The sequence below is a fragment of the Psammomys obesus genome, unplaced genomic scaffold (genome assembly GCF_907164565.1).
Source record: "Psammomys obesus unplaced genomic scaffold, mPsaObe1.curated_primary_1811, whole genome shotgun sequence".
NCBI classification, from domain to species: domain Eukaryota; kingdom Metazoa; phylum Chordata; class Mammalia; order Rodentia; family Muridae; genus Psammomys; species Psammomys obesus.
The window spans coordinates 9,372,764-9,387,622 of record NW_026585580.1 but is presented as its reverse complement, the minus strand read 5'-3'; the positions used below and the strand labels follow the sequence as shown (position 1 = coordinate 9,387,622).

The window sequence follows — 14,859 nt, the reverse complement described above, 5'->3', positions numbered from 1 at the left end:
ATATATATATATATATATATATATATATATATATAATGATATGTGGAATAGAAGGTGAGACATCCAGCAGGCAAAAAGGATTCTGGGATAGTGCCAGGTTCTTGAGAGTTGCCCAGGAATATGTGAGGAAGACAAATGCAAGGTACCTAAGCATAGGTAACCAGCCACATGGCAGAACTAAGTACAGAATAAATGGGTTATTTTAAGTTATGAGATAGTCAGAGAAGAGCCTAGCTATATGGCCTAGGTGTTTACAAAAATACTTTTAGTCTGATAAGACATTATTCTGGAATCTTGGAGCCAGGAGGAAAACCACAGCAACAATTCTCTCTCTTTATCTTCCCTCCAACCCATCTCTCCTGTTCCTATTCCCACCCTACCTCCATCCAGATCCTTACTTCTGTCCACCCTCAAGATCTATTCTATTTCCCTTTCTATGTGAAATACTTTAATGTGGGTTCTATCTGAGAATCCTTCCCCAATTCCCAGCCCTGATCTCTTCCACTTTTTAGAAGATTTTATAGTGCCTCTATGTAGTACCTTCCACTGCCATTTCTTCAAACCAGAGTCGTGTGCAGCATATGGTTTCTTGGGTTTCATCAACAAAGTAAGCTGAACTTCATGATACATCAACAGTTGGAATAGCATTCGTTCTGATGGGTGAAACATGGTGCAGAACAATCCAGGGAAGGAAGCATGGGGTGATTTTCACCAGAAACCATCTGAGACTTCACAAAAACACATTAACTTCCAGGATAATTACACAATTATTCCATTGTTGGCTATGTGTGTAGTCATGAATTCAGAGAGACCTTAGGAGGGCTTCCTGAGGTCCACACAAACATTAAATACACAGGCTCAAAGCCGACCATATTTCTTTCTTGATTTTTGCAGCATTAACTATATTGATGAGATATCTGTTTGTTACCAACTTTTAAATTGTAGACTACTTTAATTACATGGATTTTCATATTTGATGCCCCTTAAAGCTTTCATAAATTGCTATAAATTTGGCATCACAGAAGAAGAAGAGTTGGGCATGGTGGCAGCCAGTTTGAGGCCAGCCTGAGCTACAAAGTGAGCTCACAGAAGAAAAAGAGAGAGGGGAGAGAGAAGAGAATGGGGAAGAGGATAAAGAAGATGAAATAGATGTCTTGGTGGTCTGGGATCCATTGTCCTCTGCTAAAATCCAGGTGTCTTCAGGTTCCCACAAGGTCCTTCATGAAGCTCTCCAGAGAACGTACAGCTTGCTCCCTGCAGCTTTGCTCTTGTCATATGACCTCCACTAACTTTGACCCCATTCTCGCCCTTTATAAGGGACATACAATTCCCCTGAAAATCTGAGATTAATCACCCCCCCCCAGGATCTTTAGTTTTACCCTGAAAAGTCCCTTTTGTCATGTAAGGTAACAACATACATTTGTTGGGTCCCAGAGACTAGACATGGCCCAGGAGAGACTGCAAGTCTCTATCCACTAAAGTGTTACCTATCCACTAAGTATTACCTATCCACTAAAGTATTACCAAACCAGTTGCTAGTATTTATGTCTTAGAAAGTAATTAAACTATAACTAAATTTAAGGGTTCATTTTTACACCTCTTGAGAAGCTGCCGTTTGATTTTCATGGTGGCATCAAAATTCAAAGTGAGCCTGCTACAGAGACACTGACGTGCCCATGTTCATCTCTGCACTGTTCACAATACCCAAGTTATTCGATTAGTCCCCTTGCCCGTCTACAGATGAAAGGGTAGAGAACTGTGTTATGCAGACACAATGGAGTTCTCCTAAGTCGCAAAGAAAAACAAATGACATTTCCAGGAAACAGTGGAAACTCAAGGTGTTTAGGAAAGGCGAATAATAAAGAAAAATGCCATATTTTTCTCTCACTGAGAAGCTAGGAGCGGGGAAGAAGACAGAAAACTAAAGGTGAAGGACTAGGGATGGAAAAGTGGAAGGGGAGATGTAGAAGGGTTGAATGTGGTCAGAGTCTGTTATATACGCTGGTGGAAATGCCACAGTGTAACCCCTTACTTTGCACCAATAAAAAATATCATAGTAATCATGTTGACAACTAAGTAAAATAATTCCTAAGTAAAACATTAATTTATTTCACTGAAGTAAATAAGTCACCAATATTTTTTAAAAGGCATGAAATAAATTTTAGACAGCATTATTTGACGGACCCAAGTATGTCAGCACGATACATAAAAGGGCTTAAAAGGGAATAACAGTCACACCGTTTTCTTAGGAGAATCTGACAGGCATGTAGGAATTTTTTTTTTAATTTTTAGTTTTATGTTTAAATTGAAATGTAAAAATTTCATATATTTATTATTTATCATATATACTGTGTAGTGTTAAATCACAGCGAGCATGTCTTTGTTGGTAAAACATTACAAGCCCTTTCTTGTGGCACAATGATACATTTGTTATCCTAAAAATTGTTATCCTGTCCCTGTCCTCTATGACACCTGAGAAGAACTCCTTGGTCTTATCTGTGACTCAGAACCCATTCACCAGACCTTTCCCGTCTGAGTTCTTAAAAGACAGTGTTAATGTCAGTGTGTGCCAGTAATTTATTCAGGAAGAATGCCATTTGGTTAATTGTAACTAGTACAATTGTTGAGACTATGCCCCAGGTCCCTTCCATAATAAGAAAATAACAACTCAAATTGTTTCTCTGATTAAGACGGGAATCCTGTGAGGATTGATAATCTTACCCCGGGTCCTCCTTCTTTTTCAGCTTCTTTAGGTGTACAGATCTTAGCATGTTTATCCTATCTTATAGGTCTAGTATCCACTTATAAGTGAGTATGTACCATGTGTGTGTCTTTCTGCTTCTGGGATACCTCACTCAGGATGATCTTTTCTAGGTCCCACCATTTGCCTACAAATTTCATGATTTCCTTGTTTTTAATTGCTGAGTGGTATTCCATTGTGTAGATGTACCACAATTTCTGTATCCATTCCTCTGTTGAGGGATATCTGGGTTGTTTCCAGATTCTGACTATAACAAATAAAGCTGCTACGAACATGGTTGAGCAAATGTCCTTGTTGTGTACTTGAGCATCTTTTGGTTAAATGCCTAGGAATGGTATAGCTGGATCTTGAGGAAGCGCTATTCCTAATTGTCTAAGAAAGCACCAGATTGATTTCCAAAGTGGTTGTACAAGTTTATATTCCCACCAGCAATGGAGGAGGGTTTCTTTTTCTCCACAACCTCTCCAGCATGATGGGATGAACATTGGAAGTAGGAGAAAACAAGTAAAAGGACAGGAGGCTATCATAGAGGGCCTCTGAAAGACTCTGCCTAGCAGTGTATCAAAGCAGATGTGGAGACTCCTAACCAAACCTTCAGCAGAGTGCAGGGAATCATATGATAAAAGAGGGAGTTAGTAAGATCTGGAGAGAACAGGAGTTCCACAAGGAACAAATATATCTGGGCACAGGGGTCTTTTCTGAGACTGATTCCCCAACCAAGGACCATGCATGGATATCACCTAGAACCCCTGCTCAGGTGGTGCCCATGGCAGTTCAATACTCAAGTCATGCCCATGGCAGTTCGTATCCAAGTGGGTTCTCTAGTAAGAGGAACAGGGACTGTCTCTGACATGAACTCAATGGCTGGCTCCTTGACCTCCCCACCCCTGAGGGAAGAGCAGCCTTGCTAGGCCACAGAGGAGGACTTTGCAGCCAGTCCTGAAGATACCTGATAAGCTAAGATCAGATGGAAGGGGAGGAGGCCTCCCCTATGAGTGGACTTAGAGAGGGGCAAGGAAGAGATGAGGGAGGGGGATGAAGGAGGGGGCTACAGCTGGGATAAAAAGTAAATAAACTGTAATTAATATAAAAATAAAAATTTAATAAAAAAAGAAGGGAATTCTGGGAGTATATGGGTTAGAGTAACAAGTCAGACAAAGAACTATGTGAATATTCTACTTAATTTCACCTTTTTTCTCTGCTACTATCTACTAGTACAGGTAGGAAGAAGCCTGTACTAGAAGTTTGACCTGAAGGAAAATACTGCACAATGAAAGCCCAAATTATAAAGTCACCAGAGTGAATCCCGTCCAGGAACTTTGAACTAAAAGTCCTTTTTCGTACCTACAGACAATGGTAGAATATGCTCTCTTCCTAGAGAAAAACAAAATGCATCATTATTAAGAAAAATAAATTCCACAGCATTTATACACTCCAAACTGTATTTGGAGTCTTATGCAGTCTAGAATCTGCTTACTGCATGAGCCTGACTCTTTGAAAAACAAAAGCATAATATTATGTTAAGTGTTAGCCAATTTAGGTGGCAGACGGCTGATGAAATTTCCTGTGCTGGTTGCTTTTTGTAGGTGGAACTAAGATTTTATTCTGATTAATAATGCATAGTTATAAAAATATTACTTTAACTTGTAAGCTTTACCTGATAAGTATGGGTGGTCCCTGCATTACAAACTAAATGCCAACAAAACCAAGGTCAGAACATGACATCTTTTCTCATGGTTGCAGTGGTGTTAATTGGGCCCAGTAGAAAAGGCAAACGTGGAGTCTACATAAGACCCTGAGTATCCTGCTACTAGCCCCCTTGTCTTTCCAACTCCCTCTTCTCCTCTTCCTGACTGTCATCTCCCTAGAATACCCTTCTCAGATTCTGTCAACAAATTTGACCTGTCTTGCAACCTGTTTCTTCCTTGTGACTACAGGCTAACTCCCTTCTCAAAACCTTGGCTTAAATTTCTCTCACACAAGAGTTAAACTGTTGAACAGTTAAACTGTCCTTTATGAAACTGTACAATGGCCTGCATCTCCCCTTCCCCCACCTCTCCTCCTCTTCTTTGATGTTTGCAGCTTTGAATTTCTTGTACAGTTGATTGAATGAGAGATGATGGAGCAACTGATTTCTTTTTTGTTGTTGTTTCTCCCAAACTCTATGTGGACAATATGATGGCTCGAGGGTTTGACTATTCTGTTAACTGATGTACTCAAGATCACAAGTTCAATTGTGGACAGAATGACGACAAATTGAGAAAGGGGTCTCGTAAGTATATCTTAATCTTTGTAATAAAAATTTAAATTAGGTGGCTTTTTTAAGCTGATTTGTATAGATTGGCTAAGCTCAGAACCTTAGAAATTAAATGACTCACTCACATCAAGCATTAAGTAAATGAGCTCAAAATCTCAAATATTTTCAACATATCATAATGCAATTTCATTTTCTTTCACTCAATAATTATTTCTTGAGTGGTTATGCTGTAAAAGGTATCAAGTTATAAAAATCACAAAGGTGAGTAAAATATGGAAGTGATCCACAAGGAACTTAGCTTTCCTCAATACATTTTTGAATGAGAACACTCAAGAATTGAAGTAGGGTCAATCCGCCCATCCATTTAAACATACAGGTCTCTATGCTTTGCCCTTATCAACCTGTCTGAGGCCCATTCTGTGATTTCTGGCTGTAAGATGTCACAGTAAAAAGCATGTGCTGGCTTACATCTTGTTTCTGAGATCACAAAATAGTCAGTAATCTGCTTTCTGTCTTTTTCTGTATTTGTATTTTAAGGTTGTATTTAATTTTTAGTTCATGTGTATAAGTGTGTGCCTGAGTGTATGTATGTGCAGCACGTACACGCATAAGACAGAGGAAGCTGTTGCATCCCCTAGAACTAAACCTACAGGTGGTTATGTGTTGCCCAATATGGCTGCTGGGAACCAAACCCAGATCCTCTGCAAGAGCAAAAAGTGTTCTTACTATCTGAACCATCTCTCAAGCTCCTGTTTATGTATGTTTTAATTAACACATGGTAATTACATACAAAATACAGCACGGCATGTCATTCTATACTGCATTTAATAATCAGATCAAAGTAAGTGACATCTCAGACATAATTTCTTTGTGTTGAACGCATTCAAAATCTTCTCTATTAGCTATTTTGAAATGTGCAAGCAATTGTTCACATTGGCCATATTTAGCCTATTTCACTGTGGACCATGTAGAGTCATTTCTTCTATCCATCTGTACTTCTCTGTCCATTGCCCATCCTTTCTCCATCTGACTCATCTTCAGAACCTTCGTAGGCTCTGATAACCAGTATTCTTTTCTCTACTATTTTGAGGTCAACTTTTGTCTCCACGTATTAGTAGGAATATGTGGAATTTGTCTTTCATTTGGCTTACTTAATAGCATAGTCTTCAGGCTGCATCCATGTTCCTGCATGACAGAATTTTATTTTATTTCTCAATGTTATTTTGTGCGTATGGGTGTGTGTATGTCTATGAACCATGTACATGCCTGGTGAGGCTGTCAGATCCTGTGCAACTGGAGTTTACAGATGGTTGTGAGCTCCCATTGGAGGGCTAGGAATTAAACCCAGATACCTCTGAAAGAGCAGCCAATGTTCAAATCCACCATTCTATCTCTACAGACCCAGAAAAAAAGTATTTTATTTAGTTTTCTTTTGTGTATATGTACCACATTTTTTTCTCCAATCATTACTTGATAGATACTGTTCATTCTGTGGCCATTGTGAATAATTCTGCAATGAAAACAGGAGAGCAGATGTTTTCCTGATTGCATGTCCTTTGATTATATCCTTAGGAGCAGCAGCATTGTTGAATTCTGTGGTAGTTCTAATTCTAGTTTTGTGAGGACCCATCATACTAGTTTTCATAATGATTCTAGTAATTTACATTCTCAACAGCACTGAATCACAGTTCAGCCTTCTATGGAACCCCACACTATTTTGTCTTAAAAATATTTTATATCCCATAATTAGGAGATAGTTACATAGTAAGAAACGTTTCTACTATCCTTAACCTATTAGCTCTGCTAGGCTTCTATTAAGCAGATTCCCATTTTCCTTCTATATGTATGTGTATTGAGACACGAAGAAAATAAATAAGAATTTAAGCAAATACTTCAGACCGAAAATCTGGATATTCTCCCAACTAGAATTTATGCTAGAATATTGGCAGATGCTAATACATTTAGAGAAGGCAGTAGAGCAAAAGATCATTAAATTAAAGCACCAGGTTATTTTTCTCAAAAGAACCATGAGATTCTCCATCAGTACCCATTCCTAGTTTCCTCATACTGGATCGTGTCAATGGCCGAAGTGGAAGGAAAGGCTGGGCTGAAACAATGCTAGAGAACACGTTGCGTCGCTGACATGTAACGCCACTTACATTAGATGTAAGAAAATGTTAATGCAGGCTGGAGAGATGGCTCAGAGGTTGAGAGCTCTAGCTGTTCTTCCGAAGTCCAGAGTTCAATTCCCAGTAACCACATGGTGGCTCACAACCATCTGTGATGAGTTCTGGTGTCCTCTGCTGGTGTGCAGGCACACGCGCAGGCAGAATACTGTATAAATAATAAATTAATTAATGTAATTTTTTTATAAAAAAGAAAGAAAATGCTAATGCTTTGAGTTTGACTAGGAGTCAGGATCTTGGTTCAGTTTGTGTTGTTCACAAGAGCATCCTACTTAATGTTCAAGGTAGATGAACTCAAAAGTGCAAATGAAATTGTACATGCATGTGTGTGTGCATACACCTATGGTATGCATGTACTATGTATGTATGTATGTATGTATGTATGTATGTATGTATGTATGTATGTGTGTATAATCTCTAGAGAGTGAGGTTGGAAAGGAATAAAAGAATAAAACTGTGTAGCCCTCCTTAGAGCTAGTATCATTGTGGATGAAGTATCTGTACTGGAGAAAGAGGAAACAAAAGATGCAGGATTGATCAGGAATCATCATAAAACGGGATGCATAAGTCTCCCAGTTCTACTAGGTTATGGTACATTTAACAGGAACTCAGACTAGAGACAAACTCAGGAACGAAAGTATTGTTCAAGCAGGCTGATGTTTGGGGAAGGGGTGTGTGTGTGACAATATTTGACCTATGCTTCAGAACATATTTCTTTCCATGTTATCAATCAAAACTAACCAAGACAAACTATGTATGTAAGATGTCACCACTCAAATACATGAGATTATTTTATACTTTGATATTACAGATCCAAGGTGGAAAGACATGACACAACTCTGACAGACAGAGGTTACCTTAGCAACCTCTCCCAGGTGTGAAGGACCTCGCCTGTTGGATTATGCATTAGTTTGGCTGACAATTGTTTAGAGAGTCCACCTGGAGAAGGCCTTGACCATCAGCCTAAAAGAATCTGGCCTTTCCTTAGTTTCATAAGTCCCGCCTTAGAAGTGCTGATCTTTTGCATGAACACTCGATAGCATATTAAGTCCTCACACAATAACTGCCTCTTAGATATCGAGAAAAATGCCTGCCACCCAACAACAGCTAAAACACAGCTGCCCTAGGTCCTACCCTGGCCCCAGTCACTGGAGAATGAACCACAAATCTAAGCTGAGCAACCCCCAGGTCCCACAAAAGAGACATTACTTAAACTTAGGTCCTCTCCATAATTAAGAAATGATACAATGTCACAGCCTCTCTTCCTGACTGAGGTCTAGTGAGAATCTTTCTTCCGTTCTGTTTTACCAGTGTGATTCGTATGTATAGAACACCTGTGGTTCTCACGTCCATACAGATGCTGGGGCCTCGGTGGCCTCCTCTCTATGTTAATTCTTCTTAGATGCTCCGTTAGACTCATGGTAATCACCAATATTTTAAAATAGGTTACTAATAGTTTAAGGTTTCTAAAAGGACAGTGGACCGTGACTCTCAAGCAGGTCCTCAGAGTTTGATACACTAAAAAGAAAGAAATTCTGCTGTAGCCATATACCTTCTCGAAAGTAGGCTGAGAAAGTAGGAGATGGCTCTTTATCAGCAGATCCTGTAATTTTATTTTATGTTTTGTGATCCGTAATTACAGATTTTACTCAGATGAGATGTTACAGAGTTTTAAAAGTGATGTGGCATGTCAAAACATTCTATTCAAAACTGACTCAAGTTTTATTTTTGCTTTTCTAGAATTTGGAAGGAGGTAAGATGCAAAGGCAACCTAACAAATATAAAATTTATGTTTGTGGTTATGTTTGCATTTCTGGAATGGAAATAGCAATCCTATAGATGATGGTTTTTTTAACACTCGTGATAATTGCAAAGGTTTTTAGATGATTAGCTGTAAGATACTAATAAAATCACACTGGGATTTTAAAAGTAATATAATGAGACTAAAACAAGAAACAAGCCTGATTTTTTTTTTCTTACTAGATGGCAATTAAGCCTTATGATTGTTCCAGGCTTGATATTCTTATGATTATCATTTTTTTTCTTTGCCATATTCTATACAAGTATTATCACACATAAAATTTTTCTTTACAATATAAAAACAACATCAGCTTCTTAGTATTGTCCACATGAAGAACATGAAAGACACTTATCTGTCACTAAAGTGAACAAAAAACCTAGCAAAAGAGGTGGCCTGGCATTCAAGGCATCAGAGCGGAAAACAGCTCTCCCAGCCTTAAACAATTGTATATGGCAGATGCAGGGCCAGAGAACCTCATCCTGAAGCATGTGGGGGTTACCTGATTGGATGCTGTGTGTACCAAAAGGTAGGTTTTATTACTTTTTCACAAACTTGCTTTCCTCCGTCTCCAAATCTCCTCCTCTCTTCCTATCTGAAAGGGAGTTTCCTAGCATAAGCTTCTCCTCTTCCCTGCACACTCTTTCTCTCCTCAGCTGTGGACAATATTGTTAGTTAAAGTTCCTGTGGAGCCCTATGAACACAAGTCAGTAGAAATTAATGTAACACTTGTCAAAACAGATAACATAATTCTTGTTCCCCATAGGGGGCTGCAGAGATGTCTCGACAGAGGTGTTTTCATAATTGCAGATTTTGGAGGAAAAGCTCTGTTAAGTCAAGCTGAGCAGAGGTCTAAGATGTGGCTGCTGAGGTCTCAGAAGTCTAAGATGCAGCCTGTGAGGTCATTCTACATAACAGCAAATTTAGAAACCACTGGATATATCAAAGCAGAATTGATGGTTAATAGTCCTTACAGACCAAGGACAAGTACCACTCAGTTGCCCTCCTGATCACCTTTCAATACTCTCAAAACCCTGGTCCTGCTCAGACTCTGGCCCAAATCAATCACTTCAGGATGTCTGGATGAGACCTGAGTGAGCTCAGGACTTTTGAAAAGCTCCCTAGGTGACCACGTGTGTATCCAGTGTTGAGAACCATTGCCTTGGTGATGGCAACAGTCTATCTGGCCATTTCATTTTCATCTCCTGGTTCACCTCTCTGTCTTTCGTTCTGTCTCTGAACGACAATTATAGCAGTGTCCTGTGAATGTAACTACATGATTACCATCTCTGGCTTGAATGTCTAAGTGGCCTGTCTTCTACCTAATCAAAATATTTAACCACATAAAACTGAAATATAGAAGACAGTGTGCCTTAATTTCTTTCACTTATCCCAATCGATATTTAAAGAGTTTAAACATTAAGTCATTTTTTAATTAAGTGAGTTTCTATTCCTTCTTTAAAATATTTTGGTTTTCTTTGGCGGAGACTGAAGAGACAGCCCAACAGTTAAGAGCCCTTGCTGCTCTTCCAGGGGACTGGGGTTTGTTTCTCAGAACCCACGTGGTAGCTTATAACTGCCTGTAACACTAGTTCTGGGGGATTTTCTTCTGACTTCAGTGAGCACCAAGCACACATGTGGTGCACAGACATACATGAAGATAAAACATAATTGTGCTGGTCATTTTTGATCAACTGGAAAGAAGGAATTTTGTGTCTTTATTAGCTTTTCACTTACTGTGCCATCTCTCCAGCAGAGGAAGAGGGAGAAACTCTCTTTTTTTTTTCTATAACTGAGAAAATACCTCCATGAAGATTGGCCTGTAGACAGGAATGTAAGATCGATGGATTAATGATTGATGTGGGAGGACCCCGCTCAGTGTGAGTGGCACTATTCCAGGGCAAATGATACTGTAGTATATAAGAGATCAGGCTGAGCAAGCCATGAGGAGCAAGCTGGTAAGCAGCACTCCTCCATGGCCTCTGCTTCAGCTCCTGCCTCCATGTTTTTCCCTTGAGCTCTTGCTATGGCTTCTCTCAGTGATGGAGTGTGGCCTGGATGTTGTAAGCAGAAATAAGCTTTTCGTTTGGCCCAAAGAAGCCTGTGGTACAGAGGGGGTTAAGGCTGTCTGTCCATTTGCTGGCAACCAAACTTGGTAATATGTAAGGATTTCCCAGGTGGTCCTGGTATTGAAGGCATAAGTGAGTCATGGAAAACAGCTGAGTTAGAAGCCAGGCAAGGCCATTGGTGAAACTGCAGCCTCAGGTGCAGTAGTAGCCTCCGAATTGAAGGAATAATGGGGGGAAATTGAAGCTTGCACCCTGTGGAAGGGCCAGAGTCCCTGAAGAGAACTCAGAAGACATTGTTGGTGAAGATGCAGCCAGATTGCAGTGGAGACCTCAGAATTTTGGAGATGCCAGTACTGCAGAATGACTACCAGGCACAGAAACAGCTGCACGGTGGAGCCAGCTGAGGTGCTGCATATGTTGTGCACAGCAGAGCCAGAGAGAGGAAGCTTCTCCAAGCCCATTGGAGATCGCGAGTCCCGCTTTTGGACTCTGGTTTGCTTTGTCCTGATTGAAACTGTGCCTGGCTCTTTCCTTTTGTAATAAGTATATCATTCTTATTTTATTTTACATGAGCCCACTGTTAAAAGTCTTTGGAATTTTGAAGAGATGTGAACGTTTAAAGAGACACTGGATATTTTAAAGAGAGTAAAGCCTGTGGGACTTTCACAAGCTGGAGTACCCAAAAAGACAAACAGGATGGACAGTGGAAGAAGGAGTAAACAGCAAACAGGAAAGTTGCCTACCACAGAGGGCCCTGAAAGTCTCTACCCAGCAGTGTATCAAAGCAGATGCTGAGACTCATAGCCAAACTTTGGACAGAGTGCAGGGAATCTTATGAAAGGAGTTAGTAAGACCTGGAGAGGAAAGGAACTCCACAAGAGAGCAACAATACCAAAATATCTGGGCACAGGGGTCTTTGCTGTGACTGATACTCTAACCAAGGACCATTTATGGATATAACCTAGAACCCCTGCTCAGATGTAGCACATGGCAGCTCAGTATCCAAATGGGTTCCATAGTAATGGGAACAGGGACTGTCTCTGACATGAACTGACATTGGCCTGCTCTTTGATCACCTCCCCCTGAGAGGGGAGCAGCCTTATCAGGCCACAGAAGACAATGCAGCCATTCCTGATGAGACTTGATAGACTAGGATCAGAAGGAAGGAGAGGAGGACCTCCCCTATCAGTGGACTTGGAGAGGGGCTTAAGAGGAGAAGAGGGAGGGAGGGTGGGATTGGCAAGGAACCAGGGAAGGGGCTACAGCTGGGATACAAAACAAATAAACTTTAAAAAAAAAAAAAAAAAAAGCTGGAGTACCCTTGAAGGCCAGCAGTGCCAGACATCCCCTCCCCCAGAACTACAGCTACAATGTGAGTACTGTGAGTTCTTCCCCAGTAACTGCTGAGCCATCTCTCTATCTCTGTGATTGTCTGTTTCTAACATACTTACACACGTCTACATACAAACCCCTAAGTCGAGGGCACAGAGTTTAAATAATCTTCATTAAAAGCCTTGCTTACTGTTTTGCACCCTCCTGAAGCAGTGATCCACTCTCTCATCTCACCTATGCAAGAAGCCACTGTAAGAGGTTCTTACAGAGTTTTAAGGCACCCAGCGTGGGCAAGACTCCATCTTCATATTTTTTTTTTTGTATTCTTTTATATGTTTCAGAACAAAATGGATGAAGAGAAAGCAACGCAGAATTATTAGGAGCCTTGGGCTCCAAATAACTGCCTGTTTTTTGTTTTTTGTTTTTTTCTGTGTGAGACTAGACATACCATAGATAAAAGCTACAATGTTATTGAAGATTAGAAGTAAAAGTACCAGAATTGGATGTGGCGTGTTTACATCAAACTGTGCTGTTATCCCAGTTGCCAAAGGGCATTGTCAGTAGAGTGGGGATGATTCAGGTTCCTGAGAGAAAATAGGAAGCCAGCAGCTAGCACTGAGAGCACAGAAGATCCGGGTCAGGCAATCTGCACTAATGAGGTGATAACAGAATGAAGGGTCCTGTGTCATCGGCACCTACTGGCATTTTTTTTTTTCTGGAGCGGGTTTAAATATACTTTTTGTCTAAAGCCTCCCCTCATTCCTGAATTTTCTCCTCTGAATGTGTTTGAACCTGGGCCAAGGTGCTCTCAAATCCCCTCAAGGGTTGAGATGCTGTCCTCAGTTTCTGTCATAAGAACATAAAACATGCGAGCAACAGTCTGGTGATTGGAAAGCAGAGAAAAATTGAAAATTATCTCCAGCTTATGTCTAAGTCAATTTAAATTGGAGGATGGGCTCAAACTGAAGCCGGACAAGCTCATAGTTTTATGAGCCAATTCAAAACTGAGTTTTAAAACAAATTTAGAACCTAAAAGGCAATTTAATTCAAAATTCCTCTAGGCAGAAAACCAATGGGACTGTAAAACAGCAAAATGCAAATAAAAGAGCAGATTTAAGGGTAAAAATATTTTACAAGTTCCAGTGACAGGACAAAAATTCTATTTAAATATCAGGTAGCAAGAAACTGCTGTTGTATAACGTGAGTGTGTGTATGTGTGCACATGTGTATACCGATATTTAAAAAAAAAAAAAAAAAAAAAACAGGACTGAAATTGGAATTAGCAGATTCTGAATGAGTTTTAGGTCTGCCAGTCCCTGTGCCCTGCGTGAGACATGCTACTAGTAGGATCTTTTTATACCTTTCAAAGGAAAGCATGGTAAAGTTGACCCTTCAACTCTAGTCTGAAGGGCCTAAGCCGTTCACTATCTCATAAGTAAACTGCTTCAAAATCAAATTTCTTTCTTATAACTTCCTGTCCCTACAAGGGACTGCAGTCAGCCTAAGCCTGCCCTGCAGAGACGGGATGTCAGTAATATAACATGGGAAGGCAGCATGTATCAAAGAGTTTCAAGGTTGGTAAAATATTCCAAAATTATCTCTTTCTGAAGCCATTCCAAGTACTGTTTTAATTAAAGTTGATGAAACTAAGCAACTAGCGCCAACAAGGAAGATTATTTGTCCTAATATTCACTGAGTAACCATCATTCCATTTCTTCCTTCCTGCCACATCCTTATTCTCGACGATTCCATTTCCCACCATCTTGCCTCCTCATTTCAGGAACATTTCTATTAGCCCTCATTTTTTTATGAGTTTGTGATTCATAAAATGTCTTACTTTCCAGTAATGTTTACTCCTTTCCTTTCACTGATTCTAATATTTAACATTCCAGCAACTACTTCAGTTACTCTTGGAATCAGTTTTGGTAACAGGACTCAGCCTTACCAGAAATGATACATTGTCTAACTTCATGGCAACTACATAATTTAAAGGTGAATAAAGACTCCCGATTCCCCACACCATTCGCAGAAGCTGAAAGGTGAGTCCCGTAGTGAGTCTTCATTGATCTGGAGTAAAGCGCAGAGAAGCTTACTGCGTGATTCTGCTGTAAACACCATTGATTCACTGCATGGTATAGAGAGGCTCCTAGGCAGCCTCACTGCGAGACGCTTACTCGCCAAGCAAGACCGTGAAACAATCTGAGTCACCTGATGGGAAGCTCCGGTGAAGTGCTTCCCGGTGGGTATTAGTATGTACCCAAACTTAAATTGGTATTAATTCCTGGTCATTTTCTCAAGAGAAGTCCTTCCGTAGCCTTAGCTCACCACGCAGCCTTCCAGGCCCACGGACAACGGCGAGCTGATGCGAAGAAATCACAAGAAAAGATTCTCAAAAGACCCTGCGTCAGCTTCTGGGATGTGTTGAAGATTTTTTTTCCCTCAACAACTAAAAGGCT

General features: G+C 40.2%; 1 pseudogene; it reads right to left on the bottom strand.

Moving 5' to 3' along the window:
* Nucleotides 1–14,859, bottom strand: part of LOC129677274 (serine/arginine-rich splicing factor 3-like) — a 38,633-nt pseudogene that overhangs the window by 21,339 nt on the left and 2,435 nt on the right.